General features: G+C 48.8%; 1 protein-coding gene across 1 annotated transcript in view; it reads right to left on the reverse strand.

The window, feature by feature from the left end:
* LOC147710148 (E3 ubiquitin-protein ligase TRIM39-like) overlaps positions 1 to 27,102 on the reverse strand; it is a 450,821-nt gene that overhangs the window by 146,127 nt on the left and 277,592 nt on the right. Inside the window, exons 7-8 of the transcript XR_015295848.1 lie at positions 16,253 to 16,480; positions 14,700 to 14,941 (exon numbers count right to left, since the gene is read on the reverse strand). The gene's annotated coding sequence lies outside the window, so the exon portion shown is untranslated. The remainder of the gene's footprint in view (positions 1 to 14,699; positions 14,942 to 16,252; positions 16,481 to 27,102) is intronic.

The following is a 27,102-nucleotide window of genomic DNA, read 5'->3' on the forward strand; positions in this document are numbered from 1 at the left end:
ATACATTTGTGACTACATTCTCGCCCATGGCTACTGCAGAGGACCTCATTCCTGAAGCAGAGCAGAAACCACCTGGTGTTCATTCCAGTGACCCCAAATCTTTTCCCACTTACGGGGGCAACCGCGACCCACATAGATCACCTTCTCCGCCACCATCATCAGTCCATATCACGCCTCCAATCCTTGAGCTGTGGTGGTTTTTCTCCCACAATCTTGCTATCTTCCTTTTGGGCACCATGCGGCCTAGGGTGACCCAATATTTACTCCATACGGCCCAGGTCCGTGGCCTCCCACACATTCAGGAGGCAGCACTTCGCCGAGGGAGACGAGCCCCCGCCTCTGACACGGTTTATACAGGCCACCACTGAGGTCCAATAAGTCTGTATTGCTGAACAGTCCCAGAGTATGTCAGTACCCAACGTTGCCAGAGCTGAAGCAATGTGTCGGATGCACTGTTATTAGTTTATTAATATGTTAACGAGATTTCTTTGCATACCATGCAGTCATCTAATAGTATGTTTTCTAACAGGGATGCTTCCGGGAGGACCTCCCCTTTAGGGACCGCTGCCATTAAAGCATGGCAGAACGGAAGGTTTCCGAGTCAGCAAACTCCTATTCATGCTGTAAACCGGGAAACAGCAACACTGTTCCACCCGTCCATAGATCTTCCACTCTTGAGATACCTATCAAGTCCCATTTATCAACACCGGGTCTCCGCCCTAATGTGCACAGTTTTTCCCAGTCCCATAGTGGTGTTGACTCGGTGATCCTACCCTCCCAGTCCAGTGTTTTAAGATTTGTGTGCCACAGTTGGACCGGAAGAGCTGTGGGTCCCGTAAGGATCATATATCTTGGGGAGGTGTACAGTGCTCATGTGTATCCAATTGGCCCTAACACATAACGGTCCATATTGTACGCTGGGCCATCTGGCGGACGCTGTACCCACTGGTTAACAGTGGCTAGCTGTGCCACCTGGTAATATCTGTGGATGTTGGACAACGTTATACCGCTATCATACTAGTCATATGTCCATTTTTTTAGGGCTATACAAGGGGCACCCCATCCCACAACAAAGTCCTTCATTCAGTCTCTAAAGTCTGGAAGTAGTTATTGGTGACTGGGAATGGTGTATTTTGCACACGTAAAGAAACTGCGGCAGGGGGGGGCGTGGCTTGGCTCGCGGCAAGATGGCTGCACAGTAGTGCTGCTCTGCCGGCCATCACTAACATCCTGCTGAATATCCTACTCCTAGGTGATCATCTGCGCATTCCTGGAATCCGAGGGGACAGATGTCACTAAGTGCTGCATTTTGATCTGACTTTGGGCCACCGAAGTGGGCTGAAACTGCATGGAGATGGCACTGCGAGGAACTGCGGAGCACTAAGATGGCGGCCGCGAGGCTATAGAGGGGTCGCGGCCACACTGTGGGCTGTTTCAGCTTGAGAGGCGTGTAAGAGCTAACCGCGGGAAACGACACAGGCTGAGTCGGCTCCCGCGGAGTGCAGGTGAGGCCGCGAGTGTGCCCTTTATAGAAGCTGGTATCTGCTGGGCAGCCCCCCCAGCGCGAGGCGAGATCGGTGCCTGCTCTGGGGCCTGTGGCATCTACACGAGGGCCCGGATCTGCACCGCAAGCTAGGTCCTGTACTACATTTTGGCAGCTGAATCTCCCGGGCTGTGTGCGCTGTATACTGCTCCTCAACCTGCCCATTCCCTCACATCACTAGGAAGGCGTGCTAGGCGAGAGGCCTCTGTGAGCTGCTGCGGCCTGGGCGTGGCGCTGGAGGTGTGCGCCGCATTTGATCTCCGCTGCCATCAGCGGCATTGAGACTGTGGTTATTGCCTAATCGGAGCGCAACTCTGGTATCTTTGGAATTGGAGGTTTCCCTGAATTACTGCGGCCTGGGGGTTGTGCAGGGTGTGTGCGCTGCATCTGATCTACGTGGCCATCAGTGACCTTGAGTCGAAGTTTTTGCCTATATCGGTGCGTAATACCGGTATCATTTAAACTGGTGGTTCTGACTTTCAAGTGGCTTACCCGGGGCTTGGCACTACTGTACGGAGCTGGTGGTAGGTGAAACATACTGCGCCCTTGTGACTGCACTCAGGGGACTTCATAATCACTGATCTCTGGGACGACTTGGAGACACGCCTGTATTCAGCTGCAAAACATTGATAACCCCCCCCCCCTTCTCTTATATCAACACGACTTGGACACTGGGCGCAATGGGCAAACCCGAGAAAATTCAACCCCGGCTCACGTTTGAGCTCGGCAAGGGTGGAAAGTCGACACAAAATGCTGCATCCGAATCTGAGCTGGAGTCCGCAGCGCAGTCACCAAAGGCACTGGAAACGACACTGGCAGCCATTCAGGCCAGCTTACAATCAATCAACTGCAAAATTGAGGTGCTGAACAGCAGAATGGACCATATATCGTCCAAACTCGATAAAAATGCACTTCGCCTTGGTGAAGCGGAGCAGAGATATCAGACACTGAGGACGATCTACAACCACTGGCAGCAAAAACATCTGACATTGACAAGATTCTGGCGCTTATAAAGGAAGAAAATGAGGACATTGAAGCACGCTCTCGGCGCAATAACGTGTGTATTTTTGGCCTGCCAGAGTCGACCAACGTGGGCAGGCTGGAGGACTTCGTTGAAACACTGCTGCGTGAGGTATGCGGGGCTGACAATCTCTCCAACATGCTGGTGGTGGAGAGAGCCCATAGATCACTGGCTGCTCATCTCCCCCAGGTGCCCTCCGAGGCCCATAATTGCCAGATTGCTGAATTTCCGCGATCGAGACACTGTCCTCCGCATTGCACGCCAGAAGGGTACCATCTCACACCAGGGCAACATACTATCGTTCTATCCAGATTTCACAGCTGCGGTGCAGACAGCCAGAAAGGAATTTCAAGGAGTCAAGAAAATGTTGCCGAAGGAACAGGTGCCCTATGCGATGCTGGATCCAGCCCGCCTGCGGACAGGGGTAGATGACAAGGCCAAGATTTTTGCCAACCCGAAGCAGGCCATGGAGTACGCCAAGACACTCAGGTGCCAGAAACAGGTTGCAAGTACAACGTCAGACATTGATGAATAAGATTGATGGCTGTGTGGGCTGTTCTAGTGTGCCTTAGGTAATAGATGTAAACTATGGAAGTAGATGAAAAGCGCACTCAATTATATTGATAATTCTGCTTTTAGGTTGATATGTGTGCAGTGTTAGAATTATGTCTGCTAGACATATGTACGACAAGTGAAAGTGAAAGTGGCCTAGCTCCAAACGGGCAACTAGGACTCTAACACTCATCAACAGTGGCAATTTAGTAAAGTAAATTCAATTTTTAATAAAGCAATTATACAGATCGTACTTAATCGAAATTTGTAAACAGGTCTCTAATCATACATCTGATTATAACAAACCCATAACAATACATCAGTTTTAACAAAACATCAAATTCCAAATGATCCTTTTTTGATAACCCAACCCTATGCATTTTGGGACATGCGTCCCTTCGTCAGGGGTTTTCTGAGGAAACAAGAAACATAAGGAAACAATTTCATTTGTAGCACATGGAAAGAATATTGAAAGTGTTAGTAAAGATGGACAAGGTCTACTAAATTGACTCCATTTGGTGGTGATACCATCACCAAAGTGAAAAAACGGCGAGTGCACACACACAATACCCCAAACTTACTGAATAATATCTAGTTAGTTGCTGCCGCCGGCTGTTTAAACACAAAGAAATGCAAAGAATAGCTTAAAAACTCCACAATTAGTTTGTGGTGTTTTCTGGGTCTTAGGGAAGGGGACTGCAGGCGCGAATTGACCGTGATATTCCTCCACATCCTGAACCTCCTGTTTCAGCGCCATTGACTTGATCGATTACTGTTTATTGTTGACGCGTTTACTATTCTGCCTGCCATTTTTCGCTGCTGGGAAATTGTTTGTCACCTGATCCTTCCATCCTATATTATAAAATGAAAACCTTTTATATCCTGTTTACCTAATTGTGCTGTTCAGTGGCCAAGAGTATACTAGCATGGAGAATCTTCTCCCCGAGGTGCTGCATGTGATTAAAAATTGCTTTCTGTTACTCTAACTGCTTAGCGGCCGGCCCCGGGGGTTGTAGGCCCATGCTTGTCTTTGGTTGAAATGTCAATAAAGGTTTTTAAAAAAACCCAAAAAACTCCACAATTCGTGGGAGCTCCAACTTAAGTAAACCGGACCAGAACAGATGCGTGACTAACATACCTTTTTCAATAATCTCTGAGGTGCAAAAGGTGACTTCCGCGTGTTCAAGAAATGTAAGCATAAATCTATGAATGAAAAGTACAATGTCAAAGCCCAGACTAAATAGATGGTCATTATCTGAAAAAGATGTACCATCTCTGTGAAAAACATTAGTGAAACGAATTATGTGAGCATTGACTTTTCGTTTCACTAATGTTTTATACAGAGATACAATATCACGCCATTTACACAGAGCCAGACCACCTTCCGGCTACCAGCCACTCTTGTTGAGGTGAGCCATGGTGGCTTAACGCCGTTCTTGTTCTATTTTTTCCCTACCACATACTTATCCCTGACTTAAGCACGGTAATTTATATGCAGGGATGATCGACCCGTCAACATTTTGCAAGAACAATCGCTTTGTTTGTTACTGCTACCTCCCGGTGAGAAGTGGGGTGCATCTTTTTCAGATAATGACCATCTATTTAGTCTGGGCTTTGACAGTGTACTTTTCATTCATAGATTTATGCTTACATTACATTGCATATCACCGATATAGTTGTTGCATTGAGCGGAAGCTTCACGCATCGTGGGAGAAGAGCGTCGCCGCTGTTGCTGTTGCTGTCGCCGTCGCATCGTAAGGGTTTCGCCGCTGCAGTCCACGCATCGAACCGAGAGCTTCTCGCATCCCCGAGAAGTGTACCGCATCTGGAAGATCTCCACGTCTTTATTTCTTTGTATCTGAACTTTGCCGCATTTCCCATCGCTGGGACATTGCTTGTCGTGGAAGCGCAACGCAACTTAAGGTACATTGACGCAGAGTGTCGCATCTAAGAACTGAACTGAACTAAGCTTAAAACTACATCTTAAAGTAATCATAGTGTGTATTTTTGTCGTTTATGGTCTTGTGGTAACTCTATATAAAGTCTACTTATTTTTTATATAAAACCTGTGTGGTGTCCATTTGTAGTGTTGTCACTGGGTTACTGTATGTGGTCACAACAGCTTAACTTACAACGCCTCTGAAATAAGCCTTGACTGTTCGCACCACGCAGCCTAGAGGGTGAGCAGGGGTTATTTTAGGAGTGTAATCCCCTTGTCCTGACTAGAGGAGAGGGTCCCTATTTGTCACAAGTACCTACCTGTGCCAACTAGAGACCCCCAAATCTAACACAGGCCCATCGGCATTTCCATGTAAGCAGATGACATGGTTCTCTTTATTCGTGATCCACAGGTCCACCTCTCTGCAGTGCTTTGTGAGTATATCCGGTTTGGCCTGTATTTCGGGTTGACCATAAATTGGGAAAAACATCGGTGATAATCCCACTCACGCTGTGCACTTTCTCTCCCTCACTGGAATATCCTCTCGTCTGGACTACCGACTACCGACCCCGTTAAATATTTAGGGATCTGGGTGCATCGGGATCCGGCAAGGGTTATTAAGGAAACCTACGGCAAGGCATAAACTGCCTTAGTGGGCCAGGTGGAGAGATGGATTCGACTTCCCCTGTCTTTGGCTGATCGGATTGCCGTGATCAAGATGGTCATTCTTCCACGATTCTTGTAACTTTTTTGCAACATTCCACTTAAGCTGACCAAACATTTCTTCTCTATGCTCCGATTACAACTTCTCTCACGGGTATGGGGTGGCAAGCAGGCAAGGGTCGGGTGGGCCACGCTCACACTCCCTTTCGCACGCGAGGGGGGTTCGGGCACCAGATCTATACATCTATTTCTTGTGCGCACAGGCTCAACGCGCCTACTATTGGTTCATGCATGTTGCTGTGGAGGAAGGTGACGCATATCCAACGCCATTGATGGGAATTATCACAAACACATATAGGGGAACCCCTCATCTAGAAATAAACACTATTGATACCACAGTGGCTGCATGGCAGGCGATTGGTAAATTAGCAGAGAAGACCCCTCTATATGCGCCGGCTCTACCGCTGGCGGGACACGCTGCGCTGTCCATCACCTGTGAGTCTGGACCGCTGCGCGAGGTGGGGATAATACACATGCAGGACTTATTCCCAGGTGGCACATACTTAGATGACAATGACATGGGATTTGTCGCTGATCCTACCCCACTCTTCCAGGACACCTGATATCGATTAAAAAGGGCCGTCAAAAGCCATTCCTCATCCTTTCCTGCTGAACCCCAACCCTCAAATCGCTACAGCTGCTGATTATAGCCTCCTCCAAGAAAAAGCTCATTACTAAATTGTACAGGTCGGTTAAGGAGGAGATGGTGAGGAGGGAGGATAAAAGCTTAGAACGTTGGAACTCCATATTAGACCCCCCCCATCACGCTGGTTGACTAGGAACATATATGCATGTTGACAGGTAGGCTATCGCCGAATGGCAACTTGCGGATTTTACATTTCAAGTTTCTCCACTAAACATATCATACACCTGCTAAATTACACAAATTGGGGCTGAGAGACTCGGCTCTATGCAGGAGATGTGGTCATGGGGAGGCGGACTTTCTCCATCTTGCTTGAGGCTGTGGATCAGTGTTACAATTCTGGGGTGAGGTGATTAGCAAATTACATGTCATGACGGAGGTCCTAGTGCCATGCACACCTCTTACATGTCTACTCCATCATGTACCCACATTGAAGGGCGTGCAGGCCAGATTTGTACGAATAGTCTTGCTACTTTCAAAGAGACCTGTAGTGATTGCATGGGACAGTAAACTCTCTCCTAAAATAGATATGTGGGTCAAAGATTTTGTCTACTGTCAGGAAACCTTAGAACTATATGCTGAAGAATTGCCTACGACTTCTCGCCCTAAGGACATCTGGGAGCCGTTGAGACACTACCTGTTGCCTCAGGCACGTAACTCTGATACATCTCCCTGAATCAGTATTGCATTGTGTAATGTGTACAATTCCAGACAGAGTCAGGACACGGCCAGACATTTTTTATGCGTCATTTCACCTGTAGATCACGAGCGATATATATTTCCAGCTGTCAACCTCTGCATGGATTGTTCTTTTTACTTTTAATGTTTTACAGTCTGTTCAAGACATGCATCAGATTGTTTTTTTTCTTGATGTAGTGCTTGCTGTTGCACATGCTACAAAACCTTAATAAAGAAATAAAAAAAGCAGTGCCATCATCTTGAACAAAGCAGCTCATCCAAGAAGGGACAGGGGCCGGGTGCCTCCAGTGGCAAACGTCTCTCCCGAGACACTGTAGGGGATCCTGGACATTATTGTCATGAAATGATTCAGGATTGGTGGTGATAAAGATACCCAAATATCGGAAGCCGTCAGAAACCACCCTTGCTTCGCATCCCCTGGGTTGTCACGGCGTATCCCCACAGAGAACAAAAAGCGCAGATTTAGACCATTTAATGGTGTATCCCGGATATCTACCGAAGGTTGAGAATATGACCAGTATACGACTCAGGGAGACGCGTGGGGCTGCTATGTACAATGGTATATCGCCAGCATACAGAGATATTTTGTCTTCCCACTCCTCCATTCAGCATAAGCTATTATCAAAGGGTCAGTGTGGACCCAGTTCGCCAGTGGTTCTGACACTAGGGCAAACAAGAGAGGCGAAAGAGGCCAATCCTGTCTGGTCTCACGCCGCAAGGGGAATTCTCTAGACATTTTCGCAATACCCACTACCAGCATCAACAGGCTAACCTCGGCCATTCTTGTACAAAGCAACAAATGTTGATGCTGCACTATGCACTTTAAAATTGTACCTAATCACCCGCCCGCCCTCATCCTGTAGCTCCTCTCTCGCATGTGAGTCTTCAGTGTTATAGCGCTACTCATGCCAACTCGTAGGTGTCAGAGCACTTTACACCAAACACACATTAACGGAGGCAATGCATCTTATATGTGTAAATCAGTCTATAGGAAATGTTGCACAAACCAATGAGGATTAACGTTCTGTGATTTGCATGTACACGTTCTTTGCAGCCGACATATTAACCCTCTGTGCTACTTAAGGATGAGTTGAAACTGTGACAAGGCAAAACTTCGATCTCTCTCCAGCAGAAACATTAATCACCTGCGTTATCTTGACATTTTTATTGTTGCCTGAAACATGCTGGACACACAAGGAAGCAGCAGGTGCTTTTAAAACCCAAAGTTATTACTGCACACAGAGCCGCTCCCAGGTTAGTGCAGGTGCAGCTGCACCGGTCGCACTGTCCTAAAGCCGCCCTGAATCTGGGTTACATGCAGGGTGCACGTGACAACTGTCTTGCCTCTGAGGTCACTAATATTAACATGTTTAAAAACAATCACTTTCAATAAGTCCTTCTCAGCGCAGCGCTAGAATGTGCAGATTAATGTCAAAGCTCCACGTGCGAAAGAAATACACATTTTTTTATTTTACATAGACTTTATCATATGTTAGACATATGGAGACAAGTAAAGACATACCTGAAGGTTGCCGCCACCGCCAGGAGTCATTTGAGGCAGCGAGGAAGTCCTGCAGCACGCCGCCACCGCCAAGAGTCAAAAACCAGCTGACTCCACGCGCCGCCGCACCGGGACCACAACTCCCGGCAGCCTACGCGGCGGCGCGCGTTTCTGACGACGCGAAGGCGCCTGGAGGCGCTCATAAGCGCCGCAGCTACCCGCTTCGCGGGACGCGAGCGGGACGCCCGGGGCGAAGCCCGGGCAAAGGGCGGGCCCTCTACGGCCCTCATCGGCACGAAGAGGCAGGAGCAGGACCAAGAACGCTGTTCAATTTTAACCAAGTAAGTGCTGCCACCCTATTACTACTGCATCAGGTGGAACCATCATATTGTTTGACACCCCAAAGACTGCCTCTACTGATACTAATATGACTAAACCCAAAGCATCCTCCGCTCCAATCAATACAATTGAAAACTATATGGTACAGAAAGTTGCCAAAATCAACCAAGATAGGAGGTCCTCACTGGGTCTCAGTTACTCTCCGGACATGCTTATCGGCAATACACCACCACCAGTCTCATCTCTTGACATTAGCAATGAGGTCTTTCAAATACCCGACACCAACTCATTGACCCAACTATTAGTTGAAATTAATGAAACAACCCCCGATTGCACTATAGATGTGGAAAGTAATACCCTAGAGGAGAAAGCCCCCACACCGGTGCCAGCCCCTAGAATAACGAAAAACAAGGGTAAAAACATATCAAAAAGGGGTGGACTTAGATCTGGGAAAAAATGTCTTGAGGCTGCTCCGGAGGATAAACATGGTGACGAAATTGAGAATAAAGGGGGAGGTGGAATCCACCTAGATGATGACCAATTCAAAAAGCTACTAAACGCTATAGATAACAAAATCAAAGTGATCACTAAACCACTTCTAAGTAAAATTGATTCGCTCACAGCAGAGGTCACCAGATTGGGATCGCTTCTGCAACAAATCACAATAGAAACTTCTAGGCCAGCACATATAAATTTGACAACGGTAGACCCAAAAAACATTAAAACCCTAGTCTGCCCAGATAGCGCCGCAAACACTGCTCAAAACATCACGCACCAACCTGGCCCAGGGGGAGAAGGGATAGGAACTATAAATTCAGCCTTGAGGGTTGAGGGCCCAGCAGGACCTGCTACCAGAACCACCAACGAGATAGAGAACTTGGATAGAGGTCCTGTAGAATTAATAGTAGAAGCTTCCCCACTAATTCTGGTTCTAGCAAATGTCCCTCAATTAGAACCAGGTCAAGAGGAGAACATCCCCTCATTGATAAATAAATCACTCCATTGGCTATCCAAGAATATGGCTTTTAAGCCTGGAGGTAGGGACCAACTGGCACAAGAAATAGTAAAAGCTAGAAGGGTCGAATGGATCGGAGGTGGCTCTAAAAAGTTTAGGGGGGACTGCGTGGTCTTGCACCTCTCAGACCCCGAAGCCCTACCAAACATTCTAGCTAATATATACCCCCCTCAGCGAAGATCAACAGAAATTGTGCCATTAACGTTGGACTTCTTTTATACAAAAAGGGGAAATGCCATAAATCCAACGTTGTTAAAAACTAAGTGGAACACCATCACTAGAAAATCAAAATACCCACCAAACAAAAGTAACTGGGGAATCACGTTAGAAAACAGGTTCTCCGCCATATCTGGATTAAGCCAATGTGATTGACTACATAGTCAGGCGAGTGCAGGGCATCTAAAGACTATTGAGCTTTACCACAGGAACCCCAGTCTTACTGTGGTAGAAGAACTAGGCCGTAGGTCATCCGACCCCAGAGGATATACCACTGAATCAGTGGAGAACAGCTTATTAACTGCCCAACCTGGTAATACATTGATTGAAGTAAGGTCCCTATCTGATGAACCTTCCCCTAACCTGACTACTCCCTTAAATAAGAGGAGTATGGAAAGAGGAAGCCCCATCAAGATTATTTCTTGGAATATTGCAGGTATCCAAAATAAAATTGAGACCCCGGAATGGTGCGACTTCATAGATTCTTATGACATTGTTCTTTTACAAGAGACTTGGTCAGTGTCTCCAGTATTTCGCCAGGGATTCCTAAATTTTTATGTGCCCGCGAAGAAGAATCTAAGGTGACGCCCTTCAGGGGGCTTAATCATTTGGCTACGCCAAACTCTGCAATGTACTACTAAGCAAAATTTTATTCCAAATAGTGACCTACTTTCTATCCTGCTTACTTGCAACGATGGTTGCAAGCTGGCAATATACAACATCTATGCCAGGGGGACTCTAGGGGGTATACCCTCAGATATAATAACTGTTCTAGATGTGGACCTGGAGAAGTTATCTACTCAGTATAATATAGTAGTAGGAGGAGACCTAAATACAACATTTGAACCTCTAGGCTGTGAGGATAATGATCTGACTTACGAAGAAGACACAAAATGGGGAATTCCTCAGTTGGACATTCCAGTGGTTAAAAAATGGTCACAAGTAGCTATCCAGGTGAAAAGTTTATGCCTATCCAGAGGATTGAGGGCAGTAAATGGCCGCACTCAGTCTGATCCTCAGGGCAGACATACCTTTGATAATCTTAGATCAAGCAGCAGAATTGATTATATCCTGATGGACATTAGAGCCTGGAACAAAGTGATTGATATGCAGGTCATATCTAGGTTGGAGAGTGATCACAACCCTCTGTCCTTAACATTTAACCTCGAACAAAAATCCATGACAGAAAACTTAGCTAGGAACCTCACTACCTCAGACGTTGTTTTAACAAACGACGTCCGTCATGTTAGATGGGCAACTTTAGTGGCCAACGAAGAGGATAGGCAGGTCCTTGAGGGGCTAGTTATTGATGAAGTCGCCAGATTGCAGGTTTTAATGAATGAGGAAGATTTTAGAAGGGAAATTGAAGAGTCACAGCCAAAGTTTTTTGCCAACCTCCAGAAATTGTTCTTGAAAGCTGGCAAGAAGAAGAAGGGAAATGTACAATTTATAAAAAAGGGTTGGTACGACCAATCATGTAGAATAGCTAGGCATAACCTTAGTAATGCACTTAGGTCTAAAATGGGAGTTTTGAAAGCTAGAGATGAATATAGAAAAACTCAGGTAAAGGCAAAAAAGCAATGGGATGAGAATCTCTGGTTAGAGCTGAAAAAGGCTTGTGCTGACAAACATCAGAAAGAGTTTTGGGCCATACTAAAATGGGGTTCAGGGGGTGTAGCGGAATGCCCAAAAAATCATGTTCCGAAAGAGTCTTGGGTTGACTTCTTCAAACCCCAATACGCTGACAGCATAGGACAACAGATAGCTCTTCCCCTAGAAAAGGTCTTCTATGTCAATGGACCTTTTACACTAAAAGATGCACATGAGGCAATGGATGGAGTGACCAGAGGCAGGGCACCAGGCATTGATGGGATACCGGCTGACGTTTTCCTGTTAGACAGAGACAGCTGGTGCAAATACTTCGTATGGCTCGGGAATGCCATTGCACAGGGGGCGAAGATTCCTTCTACGTGGAAAGGAGCAGAAATTGTTCCCATTTACAAAAAAGGAGATAAGGCTCTAGCAAGCAACTACAGGCCAATCAGCCTTATTGACTGTGCCCAAAAATTGATGGGTAGGCTGGTTCAAAAGAAGATACAAACCTGGATAGTTGACAAGGACATTCTTTCGCCTTATCAAGCTGGATTTCGCCCTCTAACCAGCTCTGTTGATCAAGTGTTCCATTTTTTAACTATTTATTGGAAGAACGTCACCCTGCTAAATGGTCCCCTGCTTGCTGTTTTTGTCGACCTGAAGGCCGCATTTGATTTAGTTCCCCGTCAAAAACTCTGGGATGTCCTAAGGGATCTAGGAATAAGCCCGGAACTACTAACTTTGCTTGTAAGACTCCACGAGAACAACTATGCCCGGATAAGGTGGGGAACCCAGGGGGAGGTCACGGAAACCTTTCCTGTGGAGAGAGGAGTAAGGCAGGGCTGTGTCCTGGCTCCCACGTTATTCTCCCTCTACATAAACGGCATCGTGGATTTTCTGAAGCAAACTCCGACGGATGCTCCATTACTGGATGGGAAGCGAGTACCAGTACTTATGTTCGCGGACGACACCTTGCTGGTCTCGCGGACCCCTAGCGGCTTACAAAAGACACTAAACGCTTTTGGAGAATTCTGCCGGATCCGAGGCTTAGAAATAAATACATCTAAAACAAAATTTATGAACCTGAATCCCGCTAAGAAATACAAGGGGAAAATGGTCTATAATGGGGCTTTTTTAGAAGAAGTTGACGCCTTCACCTATCTAGGCATTTCTATGAATGCTTGTATGAATTGGAGATCTCATATGGACTTTGTAATGCTAAAATACAATCAGTTGGCAGGGGCAATAACAAAGAAGCATAAAACTTCATTTTCAAAACCAATTCAGCCAACATTGGAGATCTATGGCATGAAAGTGCTGGGTGCATGTCTCTATGGGTCAGAACTTTGGGGCTTCACCAACTTGAATGCTTTATCAGCGGCAGAAAATACATTTCTCCGAGGCTTAATCGGAGTCCCGCAGAGTACCCCCATCACCCCTCTCCTTTATGATCTGGGGAGAAAAAGGATTGAGGACTTGATTAGACTTCGCCCCCTCCTTTATTGGAGGCGTATAAAAACTACTCCGGAACTGAGCCACTATGCTGCTGCCTTATTGGATGTTGTCAATTCTGATACCTTTCACAAAGTAGTTTGGTTAAAAGAGGTGAGGAAACTACTTCAAAAATTGCACCTCGAACACTTGTGGTCTGAAACCGACCCAGATGTCTTTCCTTCCAAGAACGCATTAAAAAAGCTATATTGGGAAATGATAAATAATGCCACATTGGTCTCCAGCCAATCCCCTGCCTTGACATCCCAGTTCTTAGAGATAAAAACACTTCCTATGTTTGAATTGTTCTGGGATTTGATCTCCAAGCCTCTAGATAGGAAATTGTTTTTTCAGTTCAGAGTTGGCACCCTACCCCTAAACGCCTTTACTGTAAAATGGTCCCCCGATAATGTTAGCACATGCTCTTATTGTAAATCCCATGTAGAAGATACTTTGCACTTTTTATTCGTATGTCCATTATACGCTGCCCCAAGGAGCAGATGGCTGAAACCTGCATGCAAAAACTTGGGCACAAGGAGATGCCTCGAGGCTTACAGGGTCCTGAAATCAAACTGTACCCCTCCACTTGTAATTGCAGTCGCCAAGTTCCTGGGCTGGGCTTGGATAATACGCACGCGCACTTTAAAACCCCCATGATCTACATGAACTTTCATTGGACTGTGATGATTCTTTTTAATGACTAATTTTTAAAGATTTATTCGCCAACAAAGCAATATTGCATGTTATTTAATATGTTTTTTACTGTTAGATTAGTATTTATTATGTTTAGATAGGGATGAAAGCTTTTATGACAATGTTGTCGAATAAAGCATTTAAACTTGTACTTGCATATGTTACATGATGTCTGGTGCATGATTCACACAGCAAACATTTCCTGCCCTTGTTTTTAAATTGTACAATTAAAAGAGATGTGTAGCAGTCAGTTTCACATGAGGCTTCTGGGTGTCTTGGCAACAGATGGGAGGGTTGTTGTGAAGAAGATTCTTTGGAATGTTGGTGTTTAAACTGTAGATGACAGTTGAGGGGGGCTCTGCACATCGGGTGGGCTGACATCTATACATTAATAAATCTATATGAAAGAAACCTTTTCCAGTCACTGGAGTTACTGCCCCCCAGGAGACTTATCCCCAAAGGGAGCGCTTTATTATTTAAATGCATCTCTACTTGTGCTCCTCGTCACATTATCACTACGCTGGGAATGGGTGAGAGAGAAGGATGAGGGGCTGAAGCTCCCTGCAGCTCTCACACCAGCCTCAGCTCCGCTCCTCCCCTGTAAGGAGGGGTGGGAGGGAAGGATGAGGGTCTGAAGCTCCCTGCAGCTCTCCCACCAGCCTCAGCTCTGCTCCTTTCCTGTAGGGAGTGAGAGGGAAGGATGAGGGGCTGAAGCTCCCTGCAGCTCTTACACCAGCCTCAGCTCCGCTCCTCCACTGTAGGGGGGGAGGGAGGGAAGGATGAGGGGCTGAAGCTCCCTGCAGCTCTCACACCAGCCTCAGCTCCGCTCCTCCCCTGTAAGGAGGGGTGGGAGGGAAGGATGAGGGTCTGAAGCTCCCTGCAGCTCTCCCACCAGCCTCAGCTCTGCTCCTCTCCTGTAGGGAGTGAGAGGGAAGGATGAGGGGCTGAAGCTCCCTGCAGCTCTTACACCAGCCTCAGCTCCGCTCCTCCACTGTAGGGGGGGAGGGAGGGAAGGATGAGGGGCTGAAGCTCCCTGCAGCTCTTACACCAGCCTCAACTCCGCTCCTCCACTGTAGGGGGGGAGGGAGGGAAGGATGAGTGGCTGAAGCTCCCTGCAGCTCTCACACCAGCCTCAGCTCCGCTCCTCCACTGTAGGGGGGAGGGAGGGAAGGATGAGGGGCTGAAGCTCCCTGCAGCTCTCACAACAGCTCAGCTCCTCCCCTGTAGAGGGAGGGAGGGAAGGATGAGGGTCTGAAGCTCCCTGCAGCTCTCACACCAGCCTCAGCTCTGCTCCTCCACTGTAGGGGGGGGGAGGGTAGGGTGAGGGGCTGAAGCTTCCTGCAGCTCTCACACCAGCCTCAGCTCCGCTCCTCCCCTGTAGGGGGTGGGTGGGAAGGATGAGGGGCTGAAGTTCCCTGCAGCTCTCACACCAGCCTCAGCTCTGCTCCTCTCCTGTAGGGAGTGAGAGGGAAGGATGAGGGGCTGAAGCTCCCTGCAGCTCTTACACCAGCTTCAGCTCTGCTCCTCCACTGTAGGGGGGAGGGAGGGAAGGATGAGGGTCTGAAGCTCCCTGCAGCTCTCACACCAGCCTCAGCTCTGCTCCTCCACTGTAGGGGGGAGGGAGGGAAGGATGAGGGTCTGAAGCTCCCTGCAGCTCTCCCACCAGCCTCAGCTCTGCTCCTCTCCTGTAGGGAGTGAGAGGGAAGGATGAGGGGCTGAAGCTCCCTGCAGCTCTCACACCAGCCTCAGCTCTGCTCCTCCACTGTAGGGGGGAGGGAGGGAAGGATGAGGGTCTGAAGCTCCCTGCAGCTCTCCCACCAGCCTCAGCTCTGCTCCTCTCCTGTAGGGAGTGAGAGGGAAGGATGAGGGGCTGAAGCTCCCTGCAGCTCTCACACCAGCCTCAGCTCTGCTCCCCCCCTGTAGGGGGGTGGGAGGAAGGATGAGGGGTGAAGCTCCCTGCAGCTCTCACACCAGCCTCAGCTCCGCTCCTCCCCGGCTGGGGGGGTGGGAGAGAAGGATGAGGGGCTAAAGCTCCCTGCAGCTCTCCCACCAGCCTCAGCTCCGCTCCTTCCCGCTTGCGGTGGTGGAAGAGAAGGATGAGGCTCTGAAGCTCCCTGCAGCCCTCACACCAGCCTCAGCTCTGCTCTTTCCCTGTAGGAAGGAGGGAGGGAAGGATGAGGGTCTGAAGCTCCCTGCAGCTCTCAAACCAGCCTCAGCTCTGCTCCTCTCCTGTAGGGGGTGGGAGGGAAGGATGAGGGTCTGAAGCTCTTTGCAGCTCTCACACCAGCCTCAGCTCTGCTCCTCTCCTGTAGGGAGTGAGAGAGAAGGATGAGGGGCTAAAGCTCCCTGCAGCTCTCACACCAGCCTCAGCTCCGCTCCTCCCATGTAGGGGGGAGGGAGGGAAGGATGAGGGGCTGAAGCTCCCCGCAGCTCTCACACCAGCCTCAGCTCCGCTCCTACTCCCTGTAGGAGGGAGGGAGGGAAGGATGAGGGTCTGAAGCTCCCTGCAGCTCTCACACCATCATCAGCTCCGCTCTATACCAGAGACCGAAGTACGGGAAGAGCCTCTGTGTGAAGGGGGTCTGCGGGAAGGAATAGAGAAGCTCCATGGAGTCAGCATTGTACAGGGACAGCCGCCCCCCCTCGTAGTCCAGATACACCCCCAGCTTCAGGGGCTTCTCATGAGGGGCCAGAGGGGTCTGAGGGGAGGTGAAAGCCGTATACTGACCCCCACACCCCTGCACAGTCCAGACTCCCTCCTCTGGTGACCATGTGAAGCCTCCCTTCCTGTTCACAGACTCTGCTGCGACCCCCACACGCCACGCTCCCCCCTCCTGCAGCAGCTGCACCTCCCAGAAATGTCTGCCGGTGGTGAACCCCTCGCTCCCCAGCACACAGCCCCAGTAGGTGAATCTCTTGGGGGTGTCTGGCAGGGACTGTGCTGTGCCCGTCACTCTCACACGTCTCCCCCCTCAGACAGGAGGAGCCGAGGATGAGCCGTGTCAGGATCCAGAGTCACCGTCACTGTAGAGAAGAGATTCACAATTAGAGATTTAAAGACACAAAGAAAGGCTGTAATTACTGCTTCTGTTTTACATATGATTAATTTACACCACATCTAGAAGGAGCACGCGGCGCTAGAGAGCACTGCACTAGACCGCTCACTACACTAAAGCACACATTCATCTAGAGCACACACTACACCAAACATCACACTGCACTACATAGACAAGGCATTCTACTACACACTACACTGCACCTCGCAGCACATACTACACCACACTAACACACAGTAACAGATACAAGAAGAGTACTGTACTAGGCAGTACTCTGTATTACATGGTACAGAGGATGAGAACTACTAGAAGGTATACAGTACTAGTCAGTAAAGTGCATTAGATAGCACAGAGTTACTTCAAGATATACAGTACTGCGTTTATGCACAGAGTCACAGAGCTACTCAAAGGTATACAGTACACGTTAGTACACTGCATTAGATCGCACTTAGTAACAGAGGTACTAAAAGTGTACTGTACAAGGCAGTACACTCCATTAGATGGTACCGAGTGACAAAACTACTCCAAGGTATACTGTACTAGTCAGTACACTGCAGTAGATGGTACAGAGGAACAGAGCTACTAGAAGGCGTACAGTACTAGTCAGTATACTACATTAGATGGTACAGAGGAAGAAAGCTACTCGAAGGTATACAGTACTCGTCAGCAGCAGCAGTTTCTCCAAGGGGGCATAAGGGTGTTGCCCCCCTGTATGTGTTGCCTGATTAAAAATGTTATGCTAATACCAATTATAAATGTTTATATTCCTGGCCGTGTCACACTGTTTTTTATTTCGGCCACAGTCGGGTGCAGTGCCCATTGCAGGCGGATGCCTAGTCATCCAATCATGTGAGTGGTGGGGGCATCTTATAAACCGCACCAGAGGGAGTCAGACTGGCTGGGCCTGAAGTTTAAGTGCGCATGTCGGGTTGCAAGGGTGTTTTCCTGCGACCAACCCAACATGTGCACGCGAGTCCTCTCCACCAGCACAACGTTAGTGAGTCAGGGATCACAGCCGCAGCCTCCATCGGTCTGCAAGGGAGCGCTGACCTTGGCTGCTCCAGCCAATCCTGGAACTGCTCTAATGCTGTTTGCTGATAACAGCAGAGGAGCAGTGAATGGATTGGCTCAAGAGAGGCGGGGAGTAGTCCTGGTCTTGGAGGCCGCAGGTTTGGCTTTACAGAAGAAAATGGGCAATCACAGTGTGGTTTTATTATAAAAACAATTCAGTGATTGGTCATTTTCTAATCCATGCTGCCTTTCTTTCAGTTGCTATGGTTCCCGCCTCATAGTGCCCAGGGACAGAGTGGAAAAGGGTTAGGAGTAACTTAGAGCTCGCCACGTCATCTGGTCCTGGTCCAGAGTAGGTGACCCATGAAGTGACATAGTAAGGCCTTCCTGTTACGTTTTTAGGGTGAACATTATCTGTGCTCAGTGTGCTGGAGTTACAGTTATGTAGAACTGAACACGGAGTCCCGGCGTCAGCTCAACCTCCTGTGATTCTGGGCCAATCACTTAATCTCCCCATGCCTATATAAATTAACGTGACCATGTGTACTTCTAACTGGTGTTCATGTAAAGCGATGCAATGCCAATGAGATTGATGTCCAATCTCAAGTTAACCTGTCTGGCAGTGGCAGTGCACTAAGAAATCCCTTGATATGTATTTAACTGAGCTTCTGTAGCAGCTCGTTCGCAACCTCCCATCCACAACTTTTACACCCACCAACTTCAAATGGCACCAGCCGCCACTGCTAATCAGGACAGTGCTTTAGATGGCACAGAGTGACAGTGCTACTCCAAGGGATACAGGATTACTTAGAACAGTGCGTTATATGACACACAGTAATAGAGCTACTCCATTACGGCTCCCGCGGCGGGATGCCTGGCTTTCTCCTTGGGGATGCCCTGTAGGGGCTATCTCACAGGGAAAAACCAGGACGGGTTCCCAAGGCAAGCGCGGAGATACCCCTTCGGGGGTCGATTCTGGCGCTATATAAGAAACATAATAATAATAATAAAGGTATACAGTAGTAGTCAGTACACTGTATTGGGCGGTGCAGAGTAGGAGAGCTACTAGAAACAAAACAGTACAACTCTGTGCGCTGCATTAGATGGTAAGGAGTAAGAGAGCTACTAGAAGGCATACAGTACTAGTCTGTGCACTGCATTAGATGGTACTGAGTGACAGAGGTACTGGAAGGTATACTGTACTAGTCAGTACACCGCATTAGATGGCACAGAGTGATAGAGCCCCTGGAAGGGAAACTGTACTAATCAGTGTGAGAAGTTAGCCTGGCATATGATGTCCACTAATCTAGTGGGCACCTTGCACCAGTCAAAACGACCCTTATGATGGTGGTTGTAAAGTCAACCTTATAGACAAGCTATCCTAGTGGTAGCATGGACCAGCAGTCTTAGGCTAAAACTTCAGAGAGCATGCGAAGCCAGCTGTTTTACTATATATAATCCCTTGAATACCAAATGAAAGGACACCACACAAGGTATATATCAAACTAGCAGCCTGCCCCGGCGTTGCCCGGGGCAGAAGAGGGCTGCGGGCAGCATTTCAGGCTTGCGTGCTCTCCCGCCCTGGCCCCCGCCCGCCACGACATTGTCTGTGTCCCGAACAATGTCGTGGCGGGCGGGGGCCGGGGCGGGAGTGCACGCAAGCCTGAAATGCTGGCTTCCCCTACCCCCGCCTGCCCTGTGTCAGTGCTCAGCAGCCCGTGCCTCCGCCCGCCCCGTCCCCCGCCTGCCCCGACCCCGGCTCCTTACCTCAGCCTCTGCTCCTCACCGCCGGTCCAGCTCCGCCGCTCTGGTACTCACCACCTGTCCGCCGCCGCTCCTCCCCCGCGCCATGTCCGCCTCTCTGCTCCGCCGCTGGCCTCACGTTACTGCTCCTCCCCTGCGCGCCATGTCCGCCGCTCCTGGGACGCTGCTCCTCCCCTGCTCCTGACGTGACGACGTACGTCGCGGCCGGCGCTACTTTGGGGAACTATTTTTTTTTTTAATGAACTTTTTATATAAGGTTTTTTTTTTTAAATGTTAACGCCTATGACCATCTACACACCCTGCCAATTTCAACGGTGTATCGGGTGTGTAGATTGGCGCTGTGGTTCCCGAGTTTACCTGGCTCAAAGATGAGAGTTCTCTCCTTATAATAGTAGTATAGATTACACTTTGTTTGTGTACTCCTCCATGTTTAGATGTCATTGTGTTAAACCCATATGAAGGGATAGAATGCCAACATGTCACTGCTGTGCCTCATTCTCATGTTATCCCACATTGCGAGGTGCTGAACTTAGAATTTGACGGTAATTCCACACCTGTTAAATACCGCACCAAACAGTATCGTATTTACCGGGTGGAATGTTGCATTCCAAATAACAGCCCACTTGAAAATGCGGTTCTAACAGGCATTCCCTTCTCGCTGTAATCCTTCAAATGCACCGGTAAATGGACTTCTTGCTATGAGTTATAGCGCTGGCAAGTTTCAGAAAAAATGGTCTTGCTTAATGTGTCTTTAAGCAGATGCATGGAATCACTGTCATTAATTGGTTTCAGTTCACGTGACTGATGTACCACGAAAAACATTCTTCTCTTGTAGCTTGTTTCGTACTGGCACATTTAACCAGTCGTTTACTGCCATCTAGTGGGCACATTGCACATAACTGGCAGATTTTCATGGAACTCGAGGTGAATGGATTTCATTTTCACCTTACGGAGTAGGAGCACTGCCCATTCTGCACTATTAGCTGGATGGAAGGACGCATTAGCGAGGCAAGATCGTGGCAAATGTGTCAGTCTAATTATCTCAAGCGCCTTGCACGTTACCGCTCCTCCCCCGCGCGCCATGTCCGCCGCTCCTCCCCTGCTCCTGACGACGCACGTCGCGGCCGGCGCTACTTTGGGGAACTACTTTTTTTTTTAATTAACTTTTTATATAAGGTTTTTTTGAAAAAAATTTAACGCCTATAATCATCTACACACCCTGCCGATTTCAACGGTGTATCGGGTGTGTAGATTGGCACTGTGGTTCCCGAGTTTACCTGGCTCAAAGGTGAGAGTTCTCTCTTTATAATAGTAGTATAGATATAGATGTATTTATTACTAACACAACCCCTCTATACTCTTTAGAGTTACAAGTTACTCATTAAGCATACTATATGTTGCACAAATACAATTCTGCCCTAGGGACCTCACGAACCATATACTAAGTAATTGGTATAAGAACCACTTCAGGAATAGTGAATAGGCCTAGGGACTAGGGAATCGCTGGGGCTACACTACAGAACCCAAGGTTAGGAAGTAGGAGACCCACGGGGGACGCGTGCAGTGTGGGAACACAGTCGCGAGTTACCATAGAGTTATAATCGGAATGTAAAAGTTACAAAGTAGTAGATTAAGGACACTTCGGATGGACTATGGTACAACCCTTTTAAACTAGGACACTTCGAGAGTCAACACACACGGGAGCCCTGGAGTACTCGAGTTACCTCACCCAAGGAAGCCGGGTGCATAGGTGTCTTTTCGTGTCGGGTTTCGTCGCTGTTTCCTATGGAGAGCTGCAAAGAATTGCTGCAGGCGACCAGGAGAAAAGTGTCCGGGTGGATCCAAGGGTGGATGGAGGATGAGAAGAACCTGAAAGCAGAGGGGACAGAGTCTGGGTCACTAGTCAGTGACCAGGAAGGAACCAGGCCATGTCGCGAAGATCTCAGGTGAAGAGGTGAAGCTTTTCTCTGCAGCCACGAGGACCAGGAGGCATCGACGATGACCAGGAGCTGGATTCAAGCTGGCCCACGAAGGATCTAGTTGACTGCGGTGTCGGTATCCCGATTGGACCCAACAAGCCTTGGCAAACACAATCCACGCAGGAAGGGAAGATTGGCTTCAGTTCAGATCAGCAAGGTCTGGGGAGCTTTTCCAAGTCTGGAGCAACCAGTTAAGGGGTGTAGTTTTAAAAGAAAATCTTCGGAGGGCTAACTATCCAATGGGCTAGCAACCGGGAAGACGCGTCAAGCTGAAATGCAAGAGCAGGCCCCAAGCGGCACTCGTGGAGTGTGGAGGGTTGAGCTTCGGTGATGATGGCGCTCGGGTCTGGGGCTTCTCAAACACAAATGCACAACTTCGAGGGTGCCTACGTCGTTGCACTGTTAGCAAAGTGCAGGTAGTCCAGGGTATCCAGTCCCACGTCTCTCGTGTCCGCCACGGGTCTTAGCTTTGCTGTGGATGTGGATCGGAGTTGGAGAAGTCTGGAAGTCCAGTTCCTGAGTCGCTGAGCCTTCGGATTATGGCAGGAGCGTCGACAAAGCAAACCAGAAAGTTACTGGTGGTGCCTGCTTGCACAGGGTGGTCTTCTAGTCGGTATAGAACGTGGAAGGTCCAAGAGTTTCGTTTCAGAGTTTCAGTCCAGGATATTCTAATGTCTCTAGACACAGCTCCTATCTTTATACTAAACTAAGGGGCTGGATTACCTGCTAGGTCCTTCCTATGGGTGGACCCTGGGAAGGGGGTGGTTACACCCCTTTCCCTTTGTCCAGTTTTGCGCCAGAGCGAGGCTGGAGTGACACAGCAACTGGTTTGAACCGGGCTATGCATGGAGCACCTTGTGTGCCCCAGGCAGTGTCCGGAAAAGCATCTTTCCATTCAACCCACCCTGCCCCAATACACTACAGGCTGTCTGGGAAACCTATTGGCCAGGCCTCCCTTGCCGGAGTCGCGTCCAGCTGCAGGAAGTCAGACTCGTGTCTGTGGCAGCAGCATCCATTTTGTGATGCTGAGGCTCTGTTTAACTTTAACCGGGTAAAGCAGTAACTACATGTCTTCTCCCTCTAGAAGGGTGGAATGCTACCCCCGCCGCCAGAACTGGTGGGGGGTAGTATTCCAAAGTGTTTGACACCTTACACAACATCTATATCTATACTAATATAATAAAGAGAGAGCTCAAACCTTTGAGGCAGGTAATCTCAGGAACCACAGCACCAATCACAACACCCAATACAGCGTTGGAAAGGGCAGTTGCAGCAGAAGGATATAGGCTATGCAGACGGCCACCATATACATTTAAAAGGTAAAAGAACTGTGCCAGCAAAGTAGTCCCTTGTGGGCGTGTCTGCGTTGTGCTGTGGGCGTGTGCTGGGGGCGTGACAAATGCTGGGGGCGTGTGGTATGTTCCACCTTTCATGCCATGTCTCACATCGTGTGTTGTGGGCTTGTGTAGGGGGGGTGGGCGTGTGCGGGGCGCGGGATTACGGGGAGAAAAAGTGAGCGTTGTGCCCAATATTTCATTGTTTTTTCTTCCCAGGTTCTGTACATTCCAGCTCCGGTTGTCCACCCTGCTCCCTTTAAATACCCCTGCACCCCCTAATCATAACCCACCCTTACTCCTTAAAATACCCCAACACCCTTAAACACTAACCCATCTTAACCCTATAAATATACCCTGTACCCCAAAACCCAAACCTTGCCCTAAACCCTAAAAATACCCCTGTACCCCAAAACTCAAACCTAGCCCTGAACCCTATAAATACACCTGTACCTCAAAACACACACCTACCCCTGAACCCTAAAAATACCCCTGTACCCCAAAACCCACACCTAGCCCTGAACCCTAACAATACCCCTGTACCCCTAAACCCAAACCTACCCCTGAACCCTAAAATACCCCTGTACCCCAAAACCCAAACCTAGCCCTGAACGCTTAAAATACCCCTGTACCCCAAAACACTAAAATATGCCTGTACCCCAAAACCCAAACCTAGCCCTGAACCCTTAAAATACCCTGTACCCCAAAACCCAAACCTACCCCATAACCCTAAAAATACCCCTGTACCCCAAAACCCAAACCTAGCCCCGAACCATAAAAATACCATGTACCCCAAAACTCAAACCTACCCCTTAACCCTAAAAATACCCCTGTACCCCAAAACCCAATCCTAGCCCTGAACCCTTAAAATACCCCTGTACCCCAAAACCCTAACCTACCCCTGAACCCTAAAAATACCCCTATACCCCAAAACCCAAACCTAGCCCTGAACCCTAAAAATATCCCTGTACCCCAAAACCCATACCTATCCCTAAACCCTAAAACTACCCCTGTACCCCATAACCCAAAACTATATCTGAACCCTTAAAATACCCAAACACCCCAAAACATACACCTCAGTACCCCAAAACATATACCCATATACCCATACTTACCTTATCCAAACATGCTTTTACTATTCATGCATTTACAACGAATTTCGTTGTGAATGTATGCGTGGTAAAACCATATAAAATGTAATGCCATGCGTTATAATGGCATTGCGGAGTCATGGTACTTTCGTAATGAAAGTATGCGGAGTGATGGTATGCGGAAAGAAAGTTGTGGAATAATGGGTGTTTACCCTCCCCCGGTAAGTACATTGGTGGCACGGCGGCCCACATCTCCAGCAACATACTCATATTTTTTCACAGCCCATTTTTATTTTTTTTATTTTTATTTTTGGTGCAAAACAAAGATAGAATTTACATCTTCATCCATCACGTTTTCATACATTAATTACTAGGTGAACGAGGTAATTCAGTATACAGAAATGATGTAACATATACCATCCACGTTAGTGTCAAAGCATTTCAGGCCTCATCTGCGACGTGATGAATAGGGATATACATGTGACGTAGAAATACAGTTTGCAATTTTGTGTTTTGTTGGCTACTATTCGTCTGAGTCTTGCCTTTTTTTTTGTTCTTGCAACAAACATAAAACAGTAAAAACAGCACACTTAGTCCGGCACGTACTTGAAGTAGTAGCTTTCGGCACTCGTAGCACAGTCCATCTGTAAAGAGAGCAATCAGTCGTATCAAAGCCCCCCAATTCCCACACCCTCCCTTACTACCTCCCGAAAGTAGGTCCCACCCAATTCCGTTGCACACGCCCTACATACATATGTACTCCCAATCAATGCTCCTCGTCACTCTCAGATCCTTCGAGGTCATCCTCATCCAGTGGTTCACAGATATCCCCTCTATAGGAGTTCCAGGGTATCCACACCCCATTCCATTTACGTGGATTACCTCTCAATTTGTACACCGCCCTTTCAGTCAACATAAGCATGTCCATGTTGCGGAGCCATTGGGACAGTGTGGGGAGATCAGCCGACCCCCACCTCTGAGCTATGTCCCGTTTCGCTGTTACCATCCCCACTGTGACCCAGGTCCTTGCGTAAAAGGTGAGGTCAGTCGGCTCCCAGATGTTCAGCAGGCAGAGCCGCGAGTCTAGAGTGAGGGTGGTGTGAAGTGCCTGAGCCATTGTGCGCACTACCCGTTGCCAGTAACCGACAATCAGCGGACATTCCCACACCGTGTGTATGAAGGTCCCTTCTGCTCCGCAGCCCCTAAGGCAGTACGGATGATCAGCCCTGTGCAGTTTATGAAGCATCGTGCGGGTGTAGTAGATTCTATGTAGGATTTTTAGCTGCCCTAGGCGAAATTTGGAAGATATGCCTGCTTCACGTGGGGATGCCATGGCTGCGTTCCAATCAGTTTCGTCCAGGTCACCCACCTCCACCATCCATTTGTCATTCAGTTTCCCCAGTGGATCAGGCATATTGTTAACCAATTTGCGGTATGTTAGCGATGTCGCCCCTTCTTGCATGTAGTCAGTAAGTAGACGGTCCTCCAGAGGGGAGGATTCGGGCGGGGATGTGTCGGGCGGGATCGCTGCTTGCAGCGCGTGTCAGACCTGGATGTATCTGTAGAGCTCTGTGTTCCCCAACTCGTATTGTTCTTGCAAAGTGGCAAAGGAGATCACTCCTTCCCTCGTCCACATGTCCCCCACCGTGGAGATGCCGATGTTGTCCCACTGTGTGAAGCCCTTAGAGCGCCGCAAATGGCCCAACGCCTTCGCGTCCCATAGGGGCGTAAGTTTCGTAATGATGCCATCCCACTTCAACTTTGCCTGTGCCTTGTACCATATGCGAACTGTATGTTTCGTAGGCCCATTGAGTTTTGCCGCCACTCCACGGTGGTACAGTGGGGCCAGTAAACTGTTTGCACCCAGTTGTGCCCTGTCTGCCTTGAACGCTGGGTCGTCCTGTGGGGCATGTATCCACTGGTTAAGGATTTTGAGCTGAGCCGCCCAATAGTACAGCTGTATGTTTGGGAGTGCGATTCCCCCGTCGTACCACCCCCTGTTTAATTTGGCGTGAGAAATGCGGGCTGGCTGGTTGCCACATAACAGGCCCGAGATCTGTGCCGTTATTTTCTGGAGGAAGCTATCTGGCACCAAGTACGGGGCGTTTTCCAGCACATATAGGAAACGTGGCAGAGCCATCATTTTAAATAGCGCTGCCCGGCCAAGTAGCGTTAGGGGGAGGTCCTTCCAATGGCGCACGTCCCCTCGGAGCCGGGCCAAGGGAGGGTGTAAGTTCAGTCGTGCGAAGTCCGCCTCATCCCGGGTGATATGAATCCCCAGATATTTGAACGACGTACGCGCCAGTTCTAGTGGACAGGAGTCCGGGAGAGGCGGGAGCGGCCCCCGCAGTTCAAAAATGATGGATTTGGCCCAGTTAATGGTGTAGCCCGAGATTCGCCCATGAGCCGTACAGAGAGCCAGGAGGTTAGGGAGACTCTCTTCCAGGTCCGTAAGATAGATCAGCATGTCATCTGCGTAGAGGGATACCCTGTCCTCCCATAACGGGGTCCATTGTATTCCTTTCAGGAGTTGGGTGGTACGTATCGTAACCGCCAGCGGTTCTAAAACTAATGCGAAGAGCAGGGGCGAAAGCGGGCAGCCCTGTCGTGTACCTCTGCCTAGGGAGAAGGTCCTCGAAATGTGGCCATTGGCCGTCACCTTCGCTACGGGGTCTCTGTACAGCATGCGTATCCATGAAAGGAATACCGGGCCAAAACCCATACGTGCAAGCACCGCAAAAAGATAGCTCCATTCCACCATGTCGAACGCCATCTTGGCGTCCAAGGAGAGGATGGCAGCCGGTTCCTGCAGTAGTGGAACTCGCGCCAGTACTCCATGTACCCTGCGGAGATTTAAAGCAGTGCTACGATGTGGCATGAATCCGGATTGGTCCGGGTG

The sequence above is a fragment of the Lissotriton vulgaris genome, chromosome 5 (assembly GCF_964263255.1).
Source record: "Lissotriton vulgaris chromosome 5, aLisVul1.2, whole genome shotgun sequence".
Taxonomy (NCBI): Eukaryota; Metazoa; Chordata; class Amphibia; order Caudata; family Salamandridae; genus Lissotriton; species Lissotriton vulgaris.